General features: G+C 45.7%; 1 long non-coding RNA gene across 1 annotated transcript; it reads left to right on the top strand.

The window, feature by feature from the left end:
• Positions 1 to 1,355: 1,355 nt before the first annotated feature.
• LOC144612176 (uncharacterized) lies at positions 1,356 to 15,010 on the top strand. Its single transcript, XR_013549637.1, has 3 exons — positions 1,356 to 1,419; positions 3,077 to 3,255; positions 14,926 to 15,010. It is a non-coding gene; the product is annotated as an uncharacterized LOC144612176 (long non-coding RNA).
• The last annotated feature ends 8,685 nt before the right edge of the window (positions 15,011 to 23,695 follow it).

The raw sequence follows: 23,695 nt of genomic DNA, 5'->3' as shown, positions 1-23,695 counted from the left end.
CAAATTGCGGGCTGAGTTGGACAAAATGGAGGATGATGGAGTCATCAGAAAAGTAACTCACCATACGGACTGGTGCAGTTCAATCACAACCTCCGTTAAGAAAGATGGATCAATCAGGGTATGCCTAGACCCAAAACGCTTGAATGCAAGTCTCAAACGCTGCCCACACAAGATCCAAACACTTGAGGAAATCAATCCAGCTTTTGCCAATGGGAAATTGTTCTCCAAACTGGATGCAAAAGCGGGCTAATGGTCTGTCCGACTTGAGGAGGCAAGCCAGGAACTTACCACATTCCGCACACCTTTTGGCAGGTATTGCTACAGAAGGTTACCTTTCGGTTTGTCGGTGAGTCAGGATATATTCCAGCAGCGTATGGACACAATCATAGAACAGGTTCCTGGATGCATCTGCATTGCAGATGATATTGTCATAGTGGGATCCACGGAACAAGAACATGATTGTAATCTGAAGAAGCTGTTGGAGACAGCGTCCCGGGAAGGACTAGCTTTCAACAGTGCTAAGTGCGTAGTGAAGGCTAAGTCCATCAACTTCTTCGGGACAATCTATTCAGACACAGGCATCAGAGCAGATCTTGGTAAGGTGAAGGACATTCATATGATGCCAACACCACACGATAAAGAAGATTTACAACGGTTCCTGGGGATGATGAATTTTTTATCACCCTACATCCCAAACTATGCTGACCTGGTCGCCATCTTGAGGGATTTACTGAAGAAAGAGGTCCCATTCTTGTGGCAAGAAGACCACCAGATGGGGTTCTGTAACCTGAAGAGCAGCACACAGGAGGAATCTGTACTCCAGTACTATCGCCCTGATGCTCTGTCACCCTTGAGGTAGATGCGCCAATGAAAGGAGTGGGAGCATGCCTTTCGCAGGAAGGACGGCCTGTTGCGTACGCTTTGAAAACTCTGTCTTCATGCCAGTCCAACTACTACAATATTGAACGCGAGACCCTTGTCTTGGTTTTTGGAATCACAAGGTTTCATACGTACCTATTTGGGGAGATTTTAAAGTGCTGACAGATCACAAGCCTCTTGTCACTATCTGCGGCAAACCACTCATAAGTGCCCCACCCCGACTGCAGCGATTGCACATCAAGGTGTGAGGATGGTCTGAGCGATGATAGAAGGGATGGGAAAGGAGCTGGGGGGAAGGGAGGAACATCTGGGGGAAGGGAGGGAATCTAAGACTTGCCATCATTCTGGGTAAGGACAGAAATTGGAGGGAAGTGCTGAATTGAGCTGAGGTATTTAACGGACTGAGAAACAATTGCGCATTAGTGGACAGGAAACAAAATGAATTCACGTCAGAGCTGCCATGGGAGAAGGGAAAAGAGGGAGTGGCCAGGCTGCAACTCGTCCTTGATTATTCTGCTGGTATTGGCGAGGCAACCTGAGGTATAAATGAAGTCAACAGAAGGGAGGTTGGTTTCCGTGATGGCCTGGGCTGAGTCCACAACTCTCTGTAATTTCTTATGGTCCTGGATGGAGCTGCAGATTGGCTTAAAACCTGTTTGTGTTTACTCCAGTTAGCTGTTCGTGGAACAAAATATCACCTAAATCTATTTATTGAGCTTGTTACATTACTTTTAAGTTATGTTCACTATCTCGGCCTCTTTTCACATAAGCTTCCCTTGCTTCTAAACACTTCAGTTAAAAATATTACAACAGATTAATTTTCTTATAATTTCAGTATGTCATTTATCCATGCCATTCTATTGTCAGAAGAAAAAGTGCATCCAGTCTCCCTTACTGTTTCATTTTTCTATCCCACCAGCACCACTCATTCGCAAGACGCGTTGCACTCTCTCATCTAGTTTTACCTGCCCATTGCCTCTTTCCTCCCCACCCCCCCCTTCCAATCACCTGGTTCCATCTTTCAGATACCACCCTTCATTTCACCCATTCATCGCAACTCTATATCGTGGATATCTTTCTCTACATTCATCATCTACGTCGTGCAAGGTCTGAAACAGAAGGTTTGGCCACTAGTTGACTACACACGTGCTCCTCAATCTGTTGATGTCTCAACGTATTTTGCAGCAGTGACAGTATCCCATGTCATAGAGTGATACAATGTGGCAACAGGCCCTTTGGACCATCTCGCCCGCAACGGCCAACAATGTCCCAGCTACACTAGTCCCACTTGCATGTGCTTGGTCCATATCCCTCCAAATGTGTCCTTTCCATATACCTGTCTAACTGGTTCATAAACAATGGGATAGTCCCAGCCTCAACTTTCTCCTCTGGCAGCTTGTTCCATACACCCACCACTCTTTGTATGAAAATGCTGCCCCTCGGATTCCTATTAAATCTTTTACCCTTCACCTTGAACCCATTTCCTCTGGTCGTCGATTCCCCTACTCTATGTCCTCTGGTCCTCGATTCCCCTGCAAAGGAGATCTGTGCATCTACCGATCTATTCCTCTCATGATCTTACACTCCATTTCTTGGGGTCCAGAACCAACCTGATTTTCCCAGTCTACCTGCATATTGAAATCTCCCATAACCACAGCATTACCTTTGTTACAACTCCTGCTACAACTTACATCCTATACCTACGGCTACTGTTTGGGGGCCTGTAGGTAACTCCCATTAGTTTCTTCTTACCTTTACAATTCTTCAACTCTATCCACAGCGCCTCTACATCGTCAGTCCCTATGTGACCCCTTGGAAGGGACTGAATTTCATCCCTCACCAAAAGAGCTACCCCACTCCTCAGCCCACCTGCCTGTCCTTTCGAAAGGACGCATAGCCTTCAATATTCAATTCCCAGTCCCGAGCCTCCTGCAGCCATGTCTCTGTAATCCCCACAATGTCATACCTACCAATCTCTAACTGAGCCTCAAGCTCATCCACTTTACTTCTTATACTTCGCGCATTCATACTCTTCGCCCATTATTCACCTCACCTTTCACGTCGATTCCTATATAACTTGGCCATACCCTCCTATCGCTTCATGATCTTTCTGTCCCGTTAATTCTGGGGTATTTCTTAGATTTTCCATATCGGCATCTACCTAATCTATTCCTCTCATGATCTTGTACTCTTTCAGATCACCCCTGAACCTCCATGGAATAGGGACCAAGCCTACTGAACCCCTCCCGATAACTCAGGCCCTCGAGTCCTGGCAACATCCTCGTAAATCTTGTGTCGGCATACTTGAAGACGGATATTATTTGGCCGGTCACGGCGCAGATTTATTTCATAAGGCTGTTGACTGGACATGAGTGCGTAAGTGATGAACACGGGTGAAATACACCTGGCTTATTTCCCATGGATGCGAACAGGCTGACACATGACATGATATATTTAAATACAGTGAACCTTCACTTTAACGGGTCTTTATAACAGATTATAACTGAACTAGCGGACGGATCCCTGACTCGCACTGAGAATCTATGCTATTAGCTGATATAGTTAATTAGAGATATTGATATTTTGTTGTAGATGGTTGAAGATGGTTTCTTTTGTTGTTGTCTTAGCTAATATAAAATGAATGCTTATTTTCAGTAGAAAGCAGTAAGATGGATTCTTGTGGCAGAAATGTTATCATTGGGAATGGGATGTGTTTGTCCCTCTGGGAGTGATAGGGAGTAGACAGGGGCGTATAGGGGTTCTTTGTTCTTAAATTATTCCCTTGTCTGATAGTGTTAGCTTGTGTATTAAGACAGTTAGAGCAAGGTCGTGCAGCTGCGAGATTGCTAGTGTATAGAGATAAGTTTCTTTCTCAATACAACTCCTTATATGGGTGCGTGTGAAAGTAGGAAAAGTTTTGAATCCACTCTAGATAAATTGATGCGTTTCCCCGAAAGCATGTGACCTATATTAATGGTTTGGTTTAAACAATAGACAATAGGTGCAGGAGGAGGCCATTCGGCCCTTCGAGCCAGCACCGCCATTCAATGTGATCATGGCTGATCATTCTCAATCAGTACCCCGTTCCTGCCTTCTCCCCACACCCCCTGACTCCATTATCCTTAAGAGCTCTATCTAGCTCTCTCTTGAATGCATTCAGAGAATTGACCTCCACTGCTTTCTGAGGCAGAGAATTCCACAGATTCACAACTCTCTGACTGAAAAAGTTTTTCCTCATCTCAGTTCTAAATGGCCTACCCCTTATTCTTAAACTGTGGCCCCTTGTTCTGAACTCCCCCAACATTGGGAACATGTTTCCTGCCTCTAACGTGTCCAACCCCTTAATAATCTTATACGTTTCGATAAGATCTCCTCCCATCCTTCTAAATTCCAGTGTATACAAGCCTAGTCGCTCCAGTCTTTCAACATATGACAGTCCCGCCATTCCGGGAATTGACCTAGTAAACCTACGCTGCACGCCCTCAATAGCAAGAATATCCTTCCTCAAATTTGGAGACCAAAACTGCACACAGTACTCCAGGTGCGGTCTCACTAGGGCCCTGTACAACTGCAGAAGGACCTCTTTGCTCCTATACTCAACTCCTCTTGTTATGAAGGCCAACATTCCATTGGCTTTCTTCACTGCCTGCTGTACCTGCATGCTTCCTTTCAGTGACTGATGTACTGGGACACCCAGATCTCGTTGTACGTCCCCTTTTCCTAACTTCACACCATTCAGATAATACTCTGCCTTCCTATTCTTACCACCAAAGTGGATCACCTCACACTTATCCACATTAAACTGCATCTGCCATGCATTTGCCCACTCACACGTCCTGTCCAAGTCACCCTGCAACCTCATAGCATCTTCCTCACAGTTCACACTACCACCCAGCTTTGTATCATCTACAAATTTGCTAATGGTACTTTTAATCCCTTCATCCAAGTCATTAATGTATATTGTAAATAGCTGCAGTCCCAGCACCGAGCCTTGTGGTACCCCACTAGTTACAGACTGCCATTCTGAAAGGGACCCATTTATCCCCACTATTTGCTTTCTGTCTGTCAACCAATTTTCTATCGATGTCAGTACCCTACCTCCAATACCATGTGCTCTAATTTTGCCGACTAATCTCCTATGTGGAACCTTGTCAAAGGCTTTCTGAAAGCCAAGGTACACCACATCCACCGGCTCTCCCCTGCCAATTTTCCTAGTTACATCCTCAAAGAATTCCAGAAGTTTCTGAGCATGTGACCTGTATTAATGATTTTGTTTTCTCTGTAACCATGGGAATTGTATTATAATTGTAATTGGTCATCGATTCCTTTTCTGTCACACCCCTTTTTCCTTGCTGTATAAAAAAGTAAACAATCGTAGAAAAGTTGTTCTTCCCCTCTCCTCAGTTGAGATCTTTTCAGACACTAGTATTGTGCCTGGAGATCCTCACGGGAAGAACCCCACTGTGGAATAAATCTGATGTGCTCATCCAGTATTCCAGTATACGTGTGTTATTCAGACTGAAGGTAAAGAAGTTGAATTATCTTTTTGGTGGCAGCGGTGGGATTTCAAAAGACAATTACCATGAGTTCGCGGACAAGGAGCTGAGAAGTCTCGGAGGCAGAGAGAGGAATTGGGCCCCGATGTAAGTGGTTTGTTTTACTGCATTGGTTTCCTCTGATCTGTCATCTGATGATGAATTCGCCATTCGCTAACTCCTGTGTGATGTCTTAACGAAATCAGGTCAGTCTGGCGAATACTGGAAGAGGCAGATATTTTGGTCAGTAATTGATATCACTGGGAGTTGACTAACATTGTATGATATCGATATCAATACCACTGGTCAGGTTTCAGTCCTGAGAGTGGGACGCTGGTCAGGTTTCAGTCCTGAGAGCGTGGACACTGGTCAGGTTTCAGTCCTGAGAGCGTGGCTACAGTCGCTGTGAAATTGGGTCCGGTTGCGTGTGTGAAAGTGTTGTGAGGTTGTTGTGTGTGCCTGTGTGAAGTTGTGGGAGGTGATAAGATTTGTGACGTTTGGAACGCGACTGTGTAAATTGTGTCATTTGCAACGCACTGTGTTGAATTATCAGTCAGCAAGATGGGTAATCATTTGGATACTACAACTGAATCAAACAGTGCTTTGCAAATCTTATGTGAACAGTATCCTGACAAATCGGAGCAATTCAGACAATTGTTAGGGGAGTTAAACAAGAAATTAGGGGATGACTTTTGGCCATTTGGAGGAACAAAGGCTCTGGATGATGTTAAAAAGGTTCAGGAGATAATTTGGAAGAGTAATAGGAGTACTCTGGCAAAGGAACTTATTGCCCTGTGGAAACAGTATTGTCAAGAATTAAAGGAAGCTTCAGTGTTGGCAAGTTGGCAGGATAATGCCTTGAAATTGGGAATAAGAATTACTGAAGGGGGAGTGGCTAAATCAGCCGGAGTGTTAAAGAAGGAATGTGCTCATGAGAAACATTCGAGACAGAAGTTTGGTAAGACCCTGATGGGGTCTGGGGATATTGATGTAAGTGGGTTATGTAATCCGATGGCTGACCTTGCCCTGGCAGGAGGAGACGATGATGACTTGGATGAGTGGAATATTAGAACTAGCAGGGTGTCCCAGAAGCCTACCACCACTTCCCCCTCCCCATATATATCTCCTACCCCTGCGCCGATATCCCAAATACCTGGCAGTCCTGATTCCCAGCCGCTAGCAGTCACAGCCCAGGTGAATAATGCCTCGGGAGGTCAGGGAACGAGCCAGCAGCTGGGTTCACAGCATACATCTCCTGCAGCTTCCCGTACCAGAAATGAGACTAAAAATAATCGGGTACCGATCTCACTACACCACCTAGTATGTCTAGATCTAGAAGACGACAAGGAAATCAGAGGCAGATGTTTCAGAGTCATAGTGATAATAGTAGTGAGGATTCTGAGGATGAACCATTATCCTTGAAGTCTGATTCTGATCTTGAAAACCCAGACTGTGGGAATTTTCTTTCTTTGGAAACCTAGCGATATAATGGCAATTTTGGCAAGAATGCCGGAAAGAAAGGAGTCACCCTCCTCATTTGTGGACTTTCTTCGGACCACTATACAAGTCTACAATGCAGAATCTAGGGATTTATGGGCCTTAGTAAAACAGATCTTAACCCCAGCTGAACATGTAAGATTTCCGGCTAATTTGAATTTTGCAAGCCATGATGCTCTGGCAGTTCAGCATGTTCAAAATGACGCCCGTGAAAATGTCATATATGAGGCCCTGATGGTCACCTTCCGAAAGCCAGTTAACATTTCCAAAGTACTGATACGAAAGCACGGAAAAATGAAGGAGCAGAGGAGTTTATGGAAAGATTCACGGAGGTGTACCGAAGTCAGTCAGGAGACATTAATTACCAGAATGGGATATACTCAGCACAATACTGTGCTTTCCTGATAAGCTGCCTTCCGACTTCAGTTGCTGAGGCGATAAAGACTAACTATATGGATTGGGCAGAAAGTAACCCTGGCCAGATGGAAAGAGCAGTGAAATATTATTGGAGAGACAGCAAGACTCAGAAAGCCAATCTGACCTCGGTCAAAGTAAAGACTGAGTATGTGATGAGGAAGAACAAACCCAAGCCAAAATACAGAGCGGAGGTGCAGAGCCTGGTGGACAGGTGCTCTGATAACAACCTGTCCCTAAATACCACCAAGACCAAGGAGCTGATCATCAACTTCCGTAGGTCACATAACGGGGAATATGCTCCGATCTCTATCAACGGGGACAGTGTGGAGAGAGTGTCCAGCTTCAAGTTTCTGGGCACTCACATTTCGGAGGACCTAACATGGGTCCAATAACACCGCTGCGCTGGTCAAGAAGGCACAACAAAGACTGTTCTACCTAAGAACACTGAAAAAGTCTGGTCCACCCCAACAGCTGCTGACGACCTTCTACCACTGCACCATAGAGAGCATCCTAACACATGGCATCCCTGTGTGGTACCTCAGCTGCACGGAGGCAGAAAGGAAAGCTCTACAGCGGGTAGTCCATAGAGCTCAGAGAGCCATCGGAACACAGCTACCAGACTTGGAGGGCATCTACAACACACGATGCCTCAGAAAAGCCACCAGCATCCACAAAAACTCTTCACACCCCTGCAACAGTCTGTTCGAACTCCTTCCATCGGGCAGACGATACAAGGTCTTCTACACCCGCACCTCCAGACTCAGGAACAGCTTCATCCCCAGGGCCATAGCTGCTATGAACCGGTCCTGCTGAGCCGGATGGTCACAACGCATAGATCAACTTGCACTTTACCCTGTCTAAAACTGTTACAATTGTTTTGTTGGGTTGCTGTTGTCTAAATTACTTAAATTATTGCATCGTATGGGAGGCGCATTCCCAATCTCGTTGTACCCCTGGGTACAATGACAATAAAGATATATTGTATTGTATTGTATTGTATTGTACTGGGCAGAATATGGAGACTCAAAAGCTGCTGACTACAGTGTCTTGCCATCCTGATCCATGATTGCGTATCCAGAAAGTTTCTTCCCAAGCGGACTGACAGATGCACTACCATCTACATACATTGTTATATCAGGATCCAACATTGCAACATCTGATAAATCTTCCCTAACCAAAGTATTTTCTTTAATTACAAATAGGCAGTCATGTCCAGGGTCCATCTGTTCCCGAGGTGGTTCAGTAAGAAAGCATGCTGGGTTGATGGTAGTACAATGCTTAAACTGCAATCGGGGATTGTTCAGTAAGAATATCTCATACTTATTTTGTCTGGCCATGGCAAGATGCTGGGTTTGCTGCTACTGAATGTGAACTGTAGACGGTAATATCCTGTTGTAGAGTCAGATTAGCAGCCGATTGTAAGCTGTTATAAATAGCCGTCAGAATTTGAGTGCATACAGGGTGTCCCAGTGCCACTGGGTCTAATTTAGAGGGGTAATAAGCCCCTGGCCGATGCTTATCCCCATGTATTTGAGTGAGAACGGCAGTTGAGCAGTCAGTGAGGATTGTACAGTACAACTGGAAAGGTCTGTCATAAAGAGGCCTCCCCAAGGCTGGTGCTTGTGACAAGGCTGCCTTTAGATTTTCAAACGCCATCTGGGCATCTGGATCGAGCTGAAACTCCCCCTCCATACTGCTATCGGGTGTCAGTCGTTTAGTTTCCATGGTGATATGAGGTATCCACTGCCTGCAGCAATTCACCATTCCCAACCATTGTCTCATTTGTTTTGCATTTCAAGGTACCTCCAGACTCAGGAACAGCTTCATCCCCAGGGCCATAGCTGCTATGAACAGGTCCTGCTGAGCCGGATGGTCACATCGCACAGTGATCCGGCACAGATCTACTTGCACTTTATTCTGTCTGAAAACTGTTACAATTTGTTTAGTTGGGTTGCTGTTGTTTAAATTAACTAAATTATTGCATCGTATGGCAGGCGCATTCCCAATCTCGTTGTACCCCTGTACAATGACAATAAAGATATATTGTATTGTATTGTATTGTATTGTCACAGGTAGGGCGGGGTATCGGAGGGAGCCCCGATCCTGTGTCCCCGGATGGGGGAATGGACCAGAGTTTGAATATGTCAATTACCAAGGCCCACCCACTCCCACTCAAGGCCCGCCCTACACTCCCCGGAGACAAAGTTTCAGCAAGGGGAGGGGAGGCAGACAAGGAGGACCAGGCGTCTGCTTTAACTGCAGGGCCATTGGAAAAAGGAGTGCCCCTCAGACAAGGAGGAGAGGGACCCGTGCAAGGATACCGGGGAGGTTGGCAGAGAAATAGGGGACAAGGAGGATATGCGAACTTTTCCAAGGATAACCTCTTTCCCCAGTACTGACTAGCCAATCTTGTGGTGAACGGGTCTCAATCAGACAAAGAGCCCGTTCTATTGTAGTTCGTGACCTATTAACAGAATAATCAGACAACCGAATTCGTTTTAACCTCTTTATTCTACTCACCCAGGTGGGATAGAGCCTAGGCACCGTAGCGTTCAGAAACGCTCAGGCTGCTAGTGTAGTCTCTCTCTCCGAAAGCTTACATTTACACACCTTTTATACCCTAAATACATGTGCCAGTACATTTCCATTGCTGCCTTATACTGCAAGTTTACAATGGCCTATAAATCCTTATGTGTCCTTCGGGACCTCTGTGTCCAGCGTGTCCATCATGACCTCTTCTTTCTTGGGAACAAAGAGCAGTCCATAAAGCCAAATGTTCCTCTTAACACATCAAAGCCTTAAAGCCAGTTGCTGATATCAAAGAATGCACTTAGCCACAAACCACGCTTCCATACTGACAAGACTCCCCAGCAGTATAATGAGCTGGAGCTTTTACACTCCTGCAATAAAACCCACATAGCTGCATTCCTAATGTTAACCCCTTACACTCTCATTGATGATTAAAGGAAGCTGGCATACTTTTTTAGTGGACACTGGGGCATTCATGTCCTCTGTCCAGTCAGAACTCAACCTCCCTAAATCAGGAAGGACACAAAGCTTGTCTGGATTCCAGGGGCAAGCACGACAGTATCCGATATCTGAACCAGTTGACGTAACATTTCAAAACAAATCTGTGAAACATCAATTTGTGATTACCACCGGACTAGATTGCAATCTTATGGCCAGAGACCAGCTATGTGCCTTTCAATTAAGCCTTGAGTGTGGAGATGAAGGAATCACTGTAAAACCATGGGCCCCTAGGAGACAATGTTATGCCTCTACTACTCCCCAATGGTGGACTCTGGATTTGAAGGATCAATCCCCTTCTCATGTTCCCCTCAGGGCCATCTTAACGCATGGGCCTGATGGGCACTTGCCCGGGGGCCCACGAGCATAGGGGCCCCATGCTGATCTGTGTATGTTAAGTGACTTGCAATAAATAAATACTACTTTAAAAATGTAGGTTCAATAAGTGCTTTTTTTGCAACATTTTCGGTCACTAAGTGCTTCTCACAGGATCTGTAAGTGCTTTTCGCAACAATGTAGCACCCTAAGTCCATCGCTAAGTGCTTTTCGCCGGCACGACGGGGGGGGGGGGGGGGGGGCTGGTAGGGAAAGGGGGGTGAGGGAGAGTAACGGTAGGGGCCCCAGTACACTGCTTTGCCCGGGGGCCCATAATGCTGTAAAAACGGCCCTGGTTCCCCTAGCTTATGACCAAAGCGGAGGGAACATGGAATTCTATTCTATTTTATCAATCTGCAAAAGTAGTCGTATCACATTTGCATCATCATGTTGGGAGAGAGGTACAATAATATGTGGATCCGCAGGTGTGGGCGGAGGACCCCACGCAGGTGGGATATGTTCAAATCACTCCTATCAAAGTTACCTTACAAAAGGACGCCGTGCTACTGTCTATCCAACAATATCTGTTAAGGCAGCAACCAATACTGCGCATTGATAAATTAATCAAAGGATTACTGAAGCAGGGAATCCTTGTTAAGTGTCACTCTCCATGTAACACGCCTATACTGGCAGTTCTGAAACCAGGGAAGCGGGACCAGTACAGGCCAGTGCAGGATTTATGATCCATCAATGCTATTGTACAATCACTACACGAATTGGTACCAAATCCAGCTCACATTCTAGCCCAGATCCCGGCACAAGCAAAAATCTTTGCAGTTGTTGATCTCCAGCACGCTTTCTTTTCTTTGCCCCTACACTCAGCAAGCCAATACCTCTTCGCTTTTACTTATAATGGGCAACAGTATACGTGGACCCGACTGCCCCAAGGGTTCGTTAATTCCCCAACACTGTCCTCTAGGTGTCTGCAGGAGCAGTTGCAAGGTTTGACTTTCAGACACGGCTCCACTCTAGTTCAGTATGTGGATGATCTATTAGTAGCTAGCCCTGACGAACAGAGCAACCGCAAAGACATGACCCTGTTGCTCAATTATTTGGTCTCACTAGGATACGTAGTATCCCAATCTAAGGTGTTGGTGGCTCAGAAGAAAGTTAAGTTTCTTGGTGTAATGCTTTCAGCAACCGAAAGGAGTCTGGAGGAAAGCAGCATTGAACCGATCTGCCAGTTCCCAATACCTTGAAATGCAAAACAAATGAGACAATGGTTGGGAATGGTGAATTGCTGCAGGCAGTGGATACCTCATATCACCATGGAAACTAAACGACTGACACCCGATAGCAGTATGGAGGGGGAGTTTCAGCTCGATCCAGATGCCCAGAAGGCGTTTGAAAATCTAAAGGCAGCGTTGTCACAAGCACCAGCCTTGGGGAGGCCTCTTTATGACAGACCTTTCCAGTTGTACTGTACAATCCTCACTGACTGCTCAACTGCCGTTCTCACTCAAATACATGGGGATAAGCATCGGCCAGGGGCTTATTACCCCTCTAAATTAGACCCAGTGGCACTGGGACACCCTGTATGCACTCAAATTCTGACGGCTATTTATAACAGCTTACAATCGGCTGCTAATCTGACTCTACAACAGGATATTACCGTCTACAGTTCACATTCAGTAGCAGCAAACCCAGCATCTTTGTAATTAAAGAAAATACTTCGGTTAGGGAAGATTTATCAGATGTTGCAATGTTGGATCCTGATATAACAATGTATGTAGATGGTAGTGCATCTGTCAGTCCGCTTGGGAAGAAACTTTCTGGATACGCAATCATGGGTCAGGATGGCAAGACACTGGAGTCAGCAGCCTTTGAGTCTCCATATTCTGCCCAGTACAATACAATACAATACAATATATCTTTATTGTCATTGTACCCAGGGGTACAACGAGATTGGGAATGCGCCTCCCATACGATGCAATAATTTAAGTAATTTAGACAACAGCAACCCAACGAAACAATTGTAACAGTTTTAGACAGGGTAAAGTGCAAGTTGATCTCTGCGTTGTGACCATCCGGCTCAGCAGGACCGGTTCATAGCAGCTATGGCCCTGGGGATGAAGCTGTTCCTGAGTCTGGAGGTGCGGGCGTAGAAGGCCTTGTATCGTCTGCCCGATGGAAGGAGTTGGAACACACTGTTGCAGGGGTGTGAAGAGTCTTTGTGGATGCTGGTGGCTTTTCTGAGGCATCGTGTGTTGTAGATGCCCTCCAAGTCTAGTAGCTGTGTTCCGATGGCCCTCTGAGCTCTATGGACTACCCGCTGTAGAGCTTTCCTTTCTGCCTCCGTGCAGCTGAGGTACCACACAGGGATGCCATGTGTTAGGATGCTCTCTATGGTGCAGTGGTAGAAGGTCGTCAGCAGCTGTTGGGGTAGACCAGACTTTTTCAGTGTTCTTAGGTAGAAGAGTCTTTGTTGTGCCTTCTTGACCAGCAGTGTTATTGGACCATGTTAGGTCCTCCGAAACGTGAGTGCCCAGAAACTTGAAGCTGGACACTCTCTCCACACTGTCCCCGTTGATAGAGATCGGAGCATATTCCCCGTTATGTGACCTACGGAAGTTGATGATCAGCCCCTTGGTCTTGGTGGTATTTAGGGACAGGTTGTTATCCGAGCACCAGTCCGCCAGGTTCTGCACCTCCGCTCTATAGTTTGTTTCATCCCCGTTGGTGATCAGCCCGATCACCGTTGTGTCATCTGCAAACTTGACAATGGTGTTGGTGTCGAATGCAGGAACACAGTCGTGTGTGAAGAGGGAGTAGAGTAAGCTGAACTGTTTGCTTTAATACGAGCTTGCATTTTGGGGAAGGACTCAAAAATCAATGTTTATACAGACTCACGATATGCTTTCGGAGTGATCCATGAGTTTGGACAATTGTGGAAAAACAGAGGATTCCTGACTTCTGCAGGAAAACATATATCTAACCAAAAATTAATATCGGATTTGTTATGAGCCCTTGTGTTACCAAAACAGATTTCGGGAATGTAGATGTAGGGAACCGATGCGCAGACCAGGAAGCTAGAGATGCGACCCGGGGACAGCGAGTGGTTGTGCCTAAAATGAGGAGCCAGACTAAAAGCTCAATAAAAGCAAGTCTCCCTCGGAAAGGCCAATGCCAACCATCCAAGACTTCATTAAATTACAGGAGGATGCTCCTGACCGGGATAATATAAGAAAATAACTGCAGATGCTGGTACAAAACACTGGAGTCAGACTGAAGAAGGGTCTCGACCCGAAACGTCACCAATTCCTTCTCTCCTGAGATGCTGCCTGACCTGCTGAGTTACTCTTGCCTTTTGTGAATAAATACCTGACCGGGATAAGGTACTGTGGAAACAGCTGGGGTGTACAGTTGATTGTGAATCTAAACTGTGGATCACCCCTGCCGGACAGGCTTGTATGCCAGATGATTTAGCAATGTGGGTTATTGAATGTATACACTTTGCAACTCATTGTGGTGCTAAAGCAACCAGTGATACGCTCCCAGCCACATGCTGGCATCCACGGTTGCAATCCCTGGCTCAAGGTATCGTTGCCTGATTTGTCTGCGACATAATCCTGGAAAGGGTAGACCTTGTGAGATGGGTAAAACACCATTGCCCACGGGTCCCTTTGAGACCTTCCAAATGGACTACATTGAGCTGGAAAGATGTCAGCGTTATAAATATGTATTAGTGATTGTAGATGTCTTTAGTAAATGGATTGAGGCTTACCCGACAATGGATAACAAAGCCTCTACTGTGGTGGAAGTGTTAATGAGAGAAATTATTCCCAGGTACGGAATTCCAAATCGCTTAAGTTCAGACAACGGCCCTCATTTGGTGGGTCAAATAAATAAGGAATTCTGTACCCAGATGGGTATCCAGCAGCAGTTACATTGTGCCCACTGACCTCAGGCTGCTGGATTGGTTGAAAGGGTTAATCAAACCTTGAAAAATAAATTGGCTAAACTGCAGACTGAAACGGGAACTACATGGCTCAAATTACTTCCCGTGGCCCTGTTTCAGATACGTACTACCCCGGCTGGGGCTGTGTCTTGCTGAAATTATTTACGGCAGACCTCTCAGAACCTCATGGGACCAGAATGTTCCAAAGACTGTTCACTTTCACCACATTACAACGGAAATGACTAACTATATTTTACAGATATTAACTATATTAAACTATATTTTATCATTAACCAGGATATTAAGAGACTTACATTCCAGGGTACAAGCTGCATACGTTGAACTCCCACCTTTAATCACTCGGTCTAAAATTGAAGCAGGTGTTAATGTGATGATCAAGAATTGGACGAGGAAGGGGTTGGTTGCTCGATGGGAAGGACCCTACCAGGTTCTTCTCACAACCCCAACCGCAGGTAAGGTGGAAGGGAGAAATGCATGGATCCATTTTCACCACTGTAAAATTGTCAATATTGAACCTGAAACCTAAATTACGAACCTTTTTTCTTAAGAAATATCTCTTCAGAATAGATGGATCATACAATGAAAGTGCACCTGGTGATCATCTGTTTTAAAGCCTTACTGATTCCGGGAATGATGAATGAAAGAATGTGCAGGCCGAACCAGCCTAACCACGTGCACCACCTGTGTCAAGGAGATGTAGTCCAATGTGATGATGATAACCCGGAGGGATTTGGACAATGGAACGTCAGCCGACTGAAAGGTTGCATTGGACTTTTGAGGCAGCTTCACTTTTCATTACTGTTGAAGGACCGTCATCATAAAATGTTACCTTGTTTTTGGACTAAGTGTAAATTTGATTATGTATGCCAAAGTGAGGAAGGCAGATTTCCCACGGAACTATGTCTGATCTCTCCACTACAGAGACGTAAACGTGATCTCATGTTTCTCGGAGAAGTCCCAAGAGGTAACTTATTTCTCCGAGCTCACTCAGCTACGGACTCCCCACAGTCAGTTGTTTGTTACCCACCCATAACCTCAGTACAGGCACTATTCAGCATAAAACCAGAATGGGACCCTCTAAAGTACCTTACATGTGATAAATTGGAGGGAGAAAGCAAAAATAAAGGCGCCTAAACCTATCCACCTCATTTATGAACCCTTTACTGCCCAGCCTGCTTTTTGTCTCCCGTTACCAAAGGATAATTCACATTCACAGGACGTATGTTTGGTCGCGGATATCGCCAAACTGTGCAAATTCACACCCAACGATGACCTCAGGTCATATGAGAATTGTTTCCTCCAGGAAAACGAGGGATGCGTATATCCCTCTACCCTTTCTGTCCAAAGTTTTGGAACGTGCTGTAGCTTCCCAACTTAAATACCACCTCTCTACCAATAACCTGTATGAAACTTTCCAATCCGGATTCCGCTCCAACCACTGTACTGAAACTGCGCTCCTCAAAATCACAAACGACATTCTCCTCTCCTCCGACACTGGCAACCTCAACATCCTCATCCTACTTGACCTCAGCGCCGCCTTTGACACCATAAATCACTCCATTCTCCTCACCCGACTTGAAACCTCCTTTAACATCACCGGCACAGCCCTATCCTGGTTCAAATCTTACCTCTCTGACAGACACCAGTTCATCTCCATTAACAACTGTAAATCCCCCACCGCTCCCCTCCCCCAAGGTGTCCCCCAAGGCTCAGTCCTTGGCCCCCTCCTCTTCATCCTCTACCTGTTCCCCCTTGGTCAATTAATCCGCCGTCATGGTCTCAACTTCCACTGCTTCGCCGATGATATCCAGCTCCTCATCTCCACCAAGTCAATCTCCCCCACCACACACTCTACACTGACAAATTGCATCACTGAAATAAAATCTTGGCTTCAATCAAATTTCCTCAAACTCAATTGCAACAAATCTGAAATCATCATCATTGGTCCAAAAACGCTCACCAAATCCACCCAAAACTTCATCCTCAACATTGATGGTCTCCCAGTATCCACCTCCCCTCACATCCGGAATCTTGGAATCATCTTTGATCAAACCCTCTCCTTCGACAAACACCTCAAACACATCACAAAGACAGCCTTCTTCCACCTCAAAAACATTGCCCGTCTCCGTCCATCCCTCTCCTCCACAGCTGCAGAAACCCTCATCCACGCCTTCATCACCTCCCGTCTGGACTACTGCAACAGCCTCCTCTATGGCGCACCCTCAAAAATCATCAGTAAACTTCAATACATTCAAAACTCCGCTGCCCGTCTACCCACCCACACCCCGATCCGTGACCATATCACCCCCGTCCTTTACAAACTCCACTGGCTCCCCATCCCCCAGAGAATCCAGTACAACATCCTCCTCATAACCTACAAAGCCCTCCATAACCTGGCCCCATCCTACCTGACTGACCTCCTCCACAGGCACACTCCCACCTGCACCCTCCGCTCTGCTGCTGCCAATCTCCTATCCCCCCACATCCGGACAAAATTCAGATCCTGGGGGGACAGGGCTTTCTCCATCGCTGCTCCCACCCTATGGAACTCACTACCCCAAACCGTTAGAGACTCCTCCTCACTCACCACATTCAAAACATCGCTGAAGTCTCACCTGTTCAGTACTGCCTTCAACCACTGAAGGTCACCTCACCTTCTGTCTCCTTTCTCTGTTCGTTTACTTATTTACTTATTTATCTATTTATTCATTTCCCTATGTTCTCTAAATCTCTGTAAAGCGTCTTTGAGTATATGAAAAGCGCTATATAAATGTAATGCATTATTATTATTATTATTATTATATGTTGATAACCCGAGCAACATCACATGCTTGATGTCATTTTGTGATAACAGGACCTGTCAGGTCAAAGACGGCCAAGGGAAGTGTAAATGCCGCCATTATACCTGTGTTCCTCTTGCTTTGGGAAGTCTGTGGAGTCTGCAATAGAACGCATGTGGTGGTTGGAAACTATACGTTCCCACTTACCTAGATGACTAACGAAAGAGGTGGCAGAGATGCACAATGGTTCTCTGAGCAGTTTAGGGACTGAATGGAGGGAGGTGAATTAAACATGTATTCGATATATCATGGCACCTTGTTTTTAACGGATTCAAACCTTTTCTTTTTCTTTAATGGTACAGCCACTAATGTCCTGAATCCACCATTCCCGAGACAGGTGGCGATCGGAACCCTACTTCCTATGACAATACCCTGTCCCTCCCAGTGGGTGTCTCGTCAAAGGTGGGTGACTAAAGCTGTTTCGGAAGAAATCTGTTCAAAGCGGAAGGATCCCACATTTCTGGGAACACATGGGAGCTCTGTGGGATATGGATGGGCGAGCCTCTTTAGTCTAGGCTTCACTGGAGGTTATTTGGCTTCTAATAATCGCAATCACCTCATTTGTGGTCTCACTATCTTGGGTAATGCAACTACGGGGGCCCTCGACATGATTACCCAGGGACTTACTGAACTTAGGCTCTTTATTATGCAGAATAGATATGACCTAGATTATTTGTTGGCTCGGGAAGGAGGTGTCTGTGCTATAGTGAAAGGTAGTTGTATGATGGGAGTTAGAGATCAGACTCGTTTTAGAATAGAATATTACTCGTTTTATTACAAAGATAAGGGAGCAAATGGATAACACGAAGGAGTCGAATAGTTGGGGTGATCGGGGTTTCGGGGCCTGGTCGGACAAGTTGATTGATATAGCATTGTATCTGGGAATTTTAATTGTTTGTATTTTTGTAGTGTTGGCTATTCTGAAATGCGTATTGAAAAGAATGCAGATGGTGTTAGAGAGTATTGGTACTTCAAAAATGTTAGTGGTAAGACAAACTGAATTGTATGATAAGGAGGCTGAGGATGTTGATAGTGAAGGAAGAGTTTGAACGACTAGGAAGTTTATTAGATGAGGTAAAGATGAAGGGGAAGATGAAGTGGTTTTGAGGATGACCAACGTAATAGAATAGGTGTAATAGGATATGTGGCCTTTGGAGGACGATACCAGAAGAATGATGCATGTGTGGAGTTTTGGAACTGAAAGGGTTAAGGCGATGCAGGCTAGAAGCAGTTCATGTAAGAGATATTGTAGCAGGGAGTCGTTTTTCAGGTTTCAGGGGTCTTTGTTTAGAAGTGTTAATGATGGTCTAGCATTAATATAGTTTTCTTTTTGTAGAAATAAACAAGGTTTAGATTTGATTGTACTTAGAAGTTTGGTTGTACTTAGTTATTCTCTATCCACATGAGGGAAAATGAAGGTACAGGGGCCACAGTTTAAGAATAAGGAGTAGGCCATTTAGAACAGAGACGAGGAAAAACTTATTCAGTCAGAGAGTTGTAAATCTGTGGAATTCACTGTCTCAGAAGGCAGTGGAGGCCAATTCTTTGAATGCATTCAAGAGAGAACTAGATATAGCTGTAAAGGATAGCGGAGTCAGGGGGTATGGGGAGAAGGCAGGAACGGGATACTGATTGAGAATGATCAGCCATGATCACATTGAATGGTGGTGCTGGCTCGAAGGGCCGAATGGCCTCCTCCTGCATCTATTGTCTATTGTTTTACTCTTGAGGTGTTTAAGGTGATTTATTGTTTTAAGCTTTGATAGTTAACATAGAATGATAAAAGGAGGGAATGAGAATCTATGCTATTAGCTGATATAGTTAATTAGAGATATTGATATTTTGTGGTAGATGGTTGAAGATGGTTTCTTTTGTTGTTGTTTTAGCTAATATAAAATGAATGCTTATTTTCAGTAGAAAGCAGTAAGATGGATGCTTGTGGCAGAAATGTTATCATTGGAAATGGAATCTGTTTGTCCCTCTGGGAGTGATCGGGAGTAGACAGAGGCGTATAGGGAGGGGTTCTTTGTTCTTAAATTACTCCCTTGTCTGATAGTGTTAGCTTGTGTATTAAGACAGTTAGAGCAAGGTCGTGCAGCTGCGAGATTGCTCATGTATAGAGATAAGTTTCTTTCTCAATAACAACTCCTTATATGGGTGCGTGTGAAAGTAGGAAAAGTTTTGAATCCTACTCTAGGTAAATTGATGCGTTTCCCCGAAAGCATGTGACCTATATTAATGGTTTGGTTTCTGAGCATGTGACCTGTATTAATGATTTTGTTTTCTCTGTAACCATGGGAATTGTATTAGAATTGTAATTGGTCATCGATTCCTTTTCTGTCACACCCCTTTTTCCTTTCTGTATAAAAAAGTAAACAATCGTAGAAAAGTTGTTCTTCCCCTCTCCTCAGTTGAGATCTTTTCAGACACTAGTATTGTGTCTGGAGATCCTCACGGGAAGAACCCCACTGTGTAATAAATCTGATGTGCTCATCCAGTATTCCAGTATACGTGTGTTATTCAGACTGAAGGTAAAGAACTTGAATTATCAGCACCACCTTCGGTCTCTTAGAGCGCAGGCTTTCGAGTTCCCTGCCCAATTTGCAAAGTGCACAGGTGAGCCCCTTTTCACCATCCTGCTGTCCAGATGAAGCGCCTGTTGTTCCAGCTCACGTTGTGGACCCTGGGGGCAATGCTTTCTTCAGGCCGCCGATACCGACAGGATGCTTTCAGTCTTTCGTGGTCTTGTTCTATGTGTGTATAAACTTTAGAGTCTTCAAGGTACAACAGAAGTCTTTATTACATTAACTCAATGCTGGCAGCAAGACTACTTAAAATGGCTGCAACCCCACGATCTGGTTACACACTCACACACTGTGTACAGCCAAGATAACTGTGGACAAAACATCTCCCTTTGTCCTGTGCAGCGCCACCTGCTGCACGGGAGGAGCAATGGGTCCTCCCATGGGTCCTCCCATCCCAAAGGGTCCTCCCCTCCCATCCCATGGTCCACCAAACATCACACTTCCCCTTTGCAGTTTGAACGTCTCTATTCGTGAATGAGTCGCCTTGTGGTATTGTCAAACTGTAATGCATTTTTGCTGTGTCTCGCATCGCCATTCTGAAACCAGTTATCAGTCTTTCTGTATGACATAATCTGTACTCCGCTCGCAGTGGTTCTGCAATGCACTGTTTTTGTAGCTACAATTTTCTTGTTATCCCCCAGAGCATGCTTTCCATCTCTCGCCATTGAACCCCACTTTTGCTTCTATTAGTCCGTTTCTTTCGTAATCCACCCCCTTTGCCCTTGGTTGATTCATATGCTCTCAATGGAGCTGTTCCTTGAGTGGCTCTCAAGACTTGCCTTGGGCTATTTCCCCGTTTCCCTGATTTAGTTTGTTTTCTTTGGAAGCGTTGAGTCCATTGAACTCATCGATAAATTCTTTACAGTGAGGAAGGTGATGCTCTGGTTCCCAAGTGTCTTCATTACTTCCATAGCCTTTCCATCGTTTAAGGTACTTCCACTTCCCCTTTTTATTTTTCCTTTTGTCGACTATCTTCTCCACCTCATATAGATCTCCTGAAGCTATACCCGCTTCCAGAGGCAGTCGCTGCTTGCTTGCTCGTGTTACTGCTGTTGTTTCGGCGGCCGTATTACCCGAATGCTCCTTTGCAGACTGACGGCAGAGTTACTTGTCGATGGCGTCCATCCGACTGAACGGAACTGGTCTTGGTTTGAAGAGCTTCGGAAGGGCTTTGTCTTTGAGTATGAGCCGTGCCTTCATCTTTGTGCAATGCCCGAGTCCAGGTGCGACAACGGCCAGAAACTGGTCAAGAATCGTCTGCTAGTTCTTCTCGCACCTGCTGACCATGTTGCAGTCCGTGGTAGATGACAATGCCACAGTTGATCCATCGTAGATCAAGGCGTTCATGTCAAGCTTGAAAGCACGAATCCAGTCGATGGCGCGCAAGGATGTACCTTCTTTGCCAACGACGATCAGCGGCAACATCTGTGTCATACCATTACAGGAAACGGCGGCAGTGCATTTGCCTTTTGTGGGAATGGCCTGTTGTCCGTATCTGAGAAGGCGGATATTGGCCGGTTTCAGTTTTGGCGATCCGATCCTCTCCCAGATGTCCTGACCCACTTGCGACACAGCCGCACCGGTGTCCACCTGGAACTGTAGATCGACGTTCGAGACCCGCAGCAAAATCCTCGGCTTGTCGGTGATCCTGGACACATCGAGCACTTCAATAGAAATGGTCTCCGCGATTTGGTCGACTGTATTTTGCACTTTCGTGCCCTTTCTCCGCTTTCCTACGATTGACACACTGCCTGGAGATGACCTTTTCGGTTACAGGCATAACAAACGGACTCAAGTTAAGTCAAGTTTATTTGTCACATACACATACACGATGTGCAGTGAAATGAAAGTGTCAATGCCTGCGGATTGTGCAAAAAAAGAATTACAGTTACAGCATATAAATTAAAGTTAATACAGAAAAGACAAAATTTAGTCCCTGGAGTTATAATAGTTAACAGTCCTGATGGCCTGTGGGAAGAAACTCCGTCTCATCCTCTCCGTTTTCACAGTGTTACAGCGGAAGCACTTGCCTGACCGTAGCAGCTGGAACAGTCCGTTGCTGGGGTGGCAGAGGACCCTCATAATCTTGCTTGCTCTCGATCTACACCTCCTGATGTATAGGTCCTGCAGGGGGGCGAGTGTAGTTCCTATGGTGCGTTCTGCCGAACGCACTACTCTCTGCAGGGCCTTCCTGTCCTGGGCAGAGCTGTTCCCAAACCAGACTGTGATGCTGCAGGACAGGATGCTCTCTACAGCCCCAGAGTAGAAGCATTGAAGGATCCTCAGAGACACTCTGAATTTCCTCAGCTGTCTAAGGTGGTAAAGGTGCTGCTTTGCCTTACCCACCAGTGCGGCAATGTGTGTTGTCCATGTCAGATCCTCTTTGATGTGGACTCCCAGGTATTTAAAACTGCTCATCTTACTCGATATACGGGCACTCACGGTGATGATGAGCAGTCGAGCCGCACCGGTAGCAGGGTTTCGATCCTCCCCCACAGCAGAACGGCTCTTCTGAAACTGTCCGTCCTTCTCCGGATTTGCTCTGGGTCGATCAAATGGTTTCTGGCATTGTGGACGAGTCTGACGAACTGTATGCACCTCGAGGGAGCTTCGACGCTGTATATTTTGTGCAGTTCTTTACTTAGCAGCTCGGCCATCTTAGCACACTGCAGCACATTCTTGAATGAGGCATTCGATTTCTTGAAAATCGCCTGCTGCATGAATGTGTGCCTGCACCCCATTACCAGTCTATCCTGCAACGCATTGTCTTGGCACTTTTCGCAGCATTGAGCTTTAAAATCACATGCCTTTGCCTTGGTGCGAAGTTCGGCAAGAAATTCGGTGATAGATTGCCCTTCCTGTTGCACAGTCCGGTAGAAATGGAGGCGAGCTGCGAGGAAATTTCGACTTTTTCCGTAATGCAGCTGCAAAGCCATTGTGATTTCAGCACATGAAACTTCAGTTACTTCTTTTGTAAGTAGATTTTGAAGTGGTGCAAAAGTTTCTGGAGACATTGATGAACACAAGAGAGCCTTCTTCCTCAGGTCAGTCGTATTTGCCATACTTTCAAAATAAAACTCAGCACGCATTAAATACAACAACCACTTTTCTCGCTCAGGATTGAAACGATCAAATTGCCGAGACATGTTTGGGTTTTTTTATCGAAAAAGCGGCTCTTATCTGGGTCTTTGGACATAATCCGAAGTGTCCCACTCCTGACATCCCTTTCGTGTTCTTGTTCAATGTCTGTATAAACTTTAGAGTCTTCAAGGTACAACAGAAGTCTTTATTACATGAATTCAATGCTGGCAGCAAGACATCTTAAAATGGCTGCAACCCCACGATCACACTCACACACTGTGTACAGCCAAGATAACTGTGTACAAAACATCTCCCTTTGTCCTGTGCAGCACTAACTGCTGCACGGGAGGACCACCATACATCACACACTCAATGTGGTACTCCCTCCCCTTCCACCAACTCCCGCTTCTTCCTTCGCTTAATCCGCGTGACCACTGTCACCTGCTCCTTCTGCCGCCGCTCTGTCCGCATGGCCTCTCAACCCCCCCTCCTCCCCGTCATTCCCTCCATCACCACCGCCTACACCTTCTTCCCCGCACT

This window comes from Rhinoraja longicauda, chromosome 43 (genome assembly GCF_053455715.1).
Source record: "Rhinoraja longicauda isolate Sanriku21f chromosome 43, sRhiLon1.1, whole genome shotgun sequence".
Taxonomy (NCBI): domain Eukaryota; kingdom Metazoa; phylum Chordata; class Chondrichthyes; order Rajiformes; family Arhynchobatidae; genus Rhinoraja; species Rhinoraja longicauda.
This window is presented reverse-complemented; position numbering and strand designations above follow the sequence as displayed.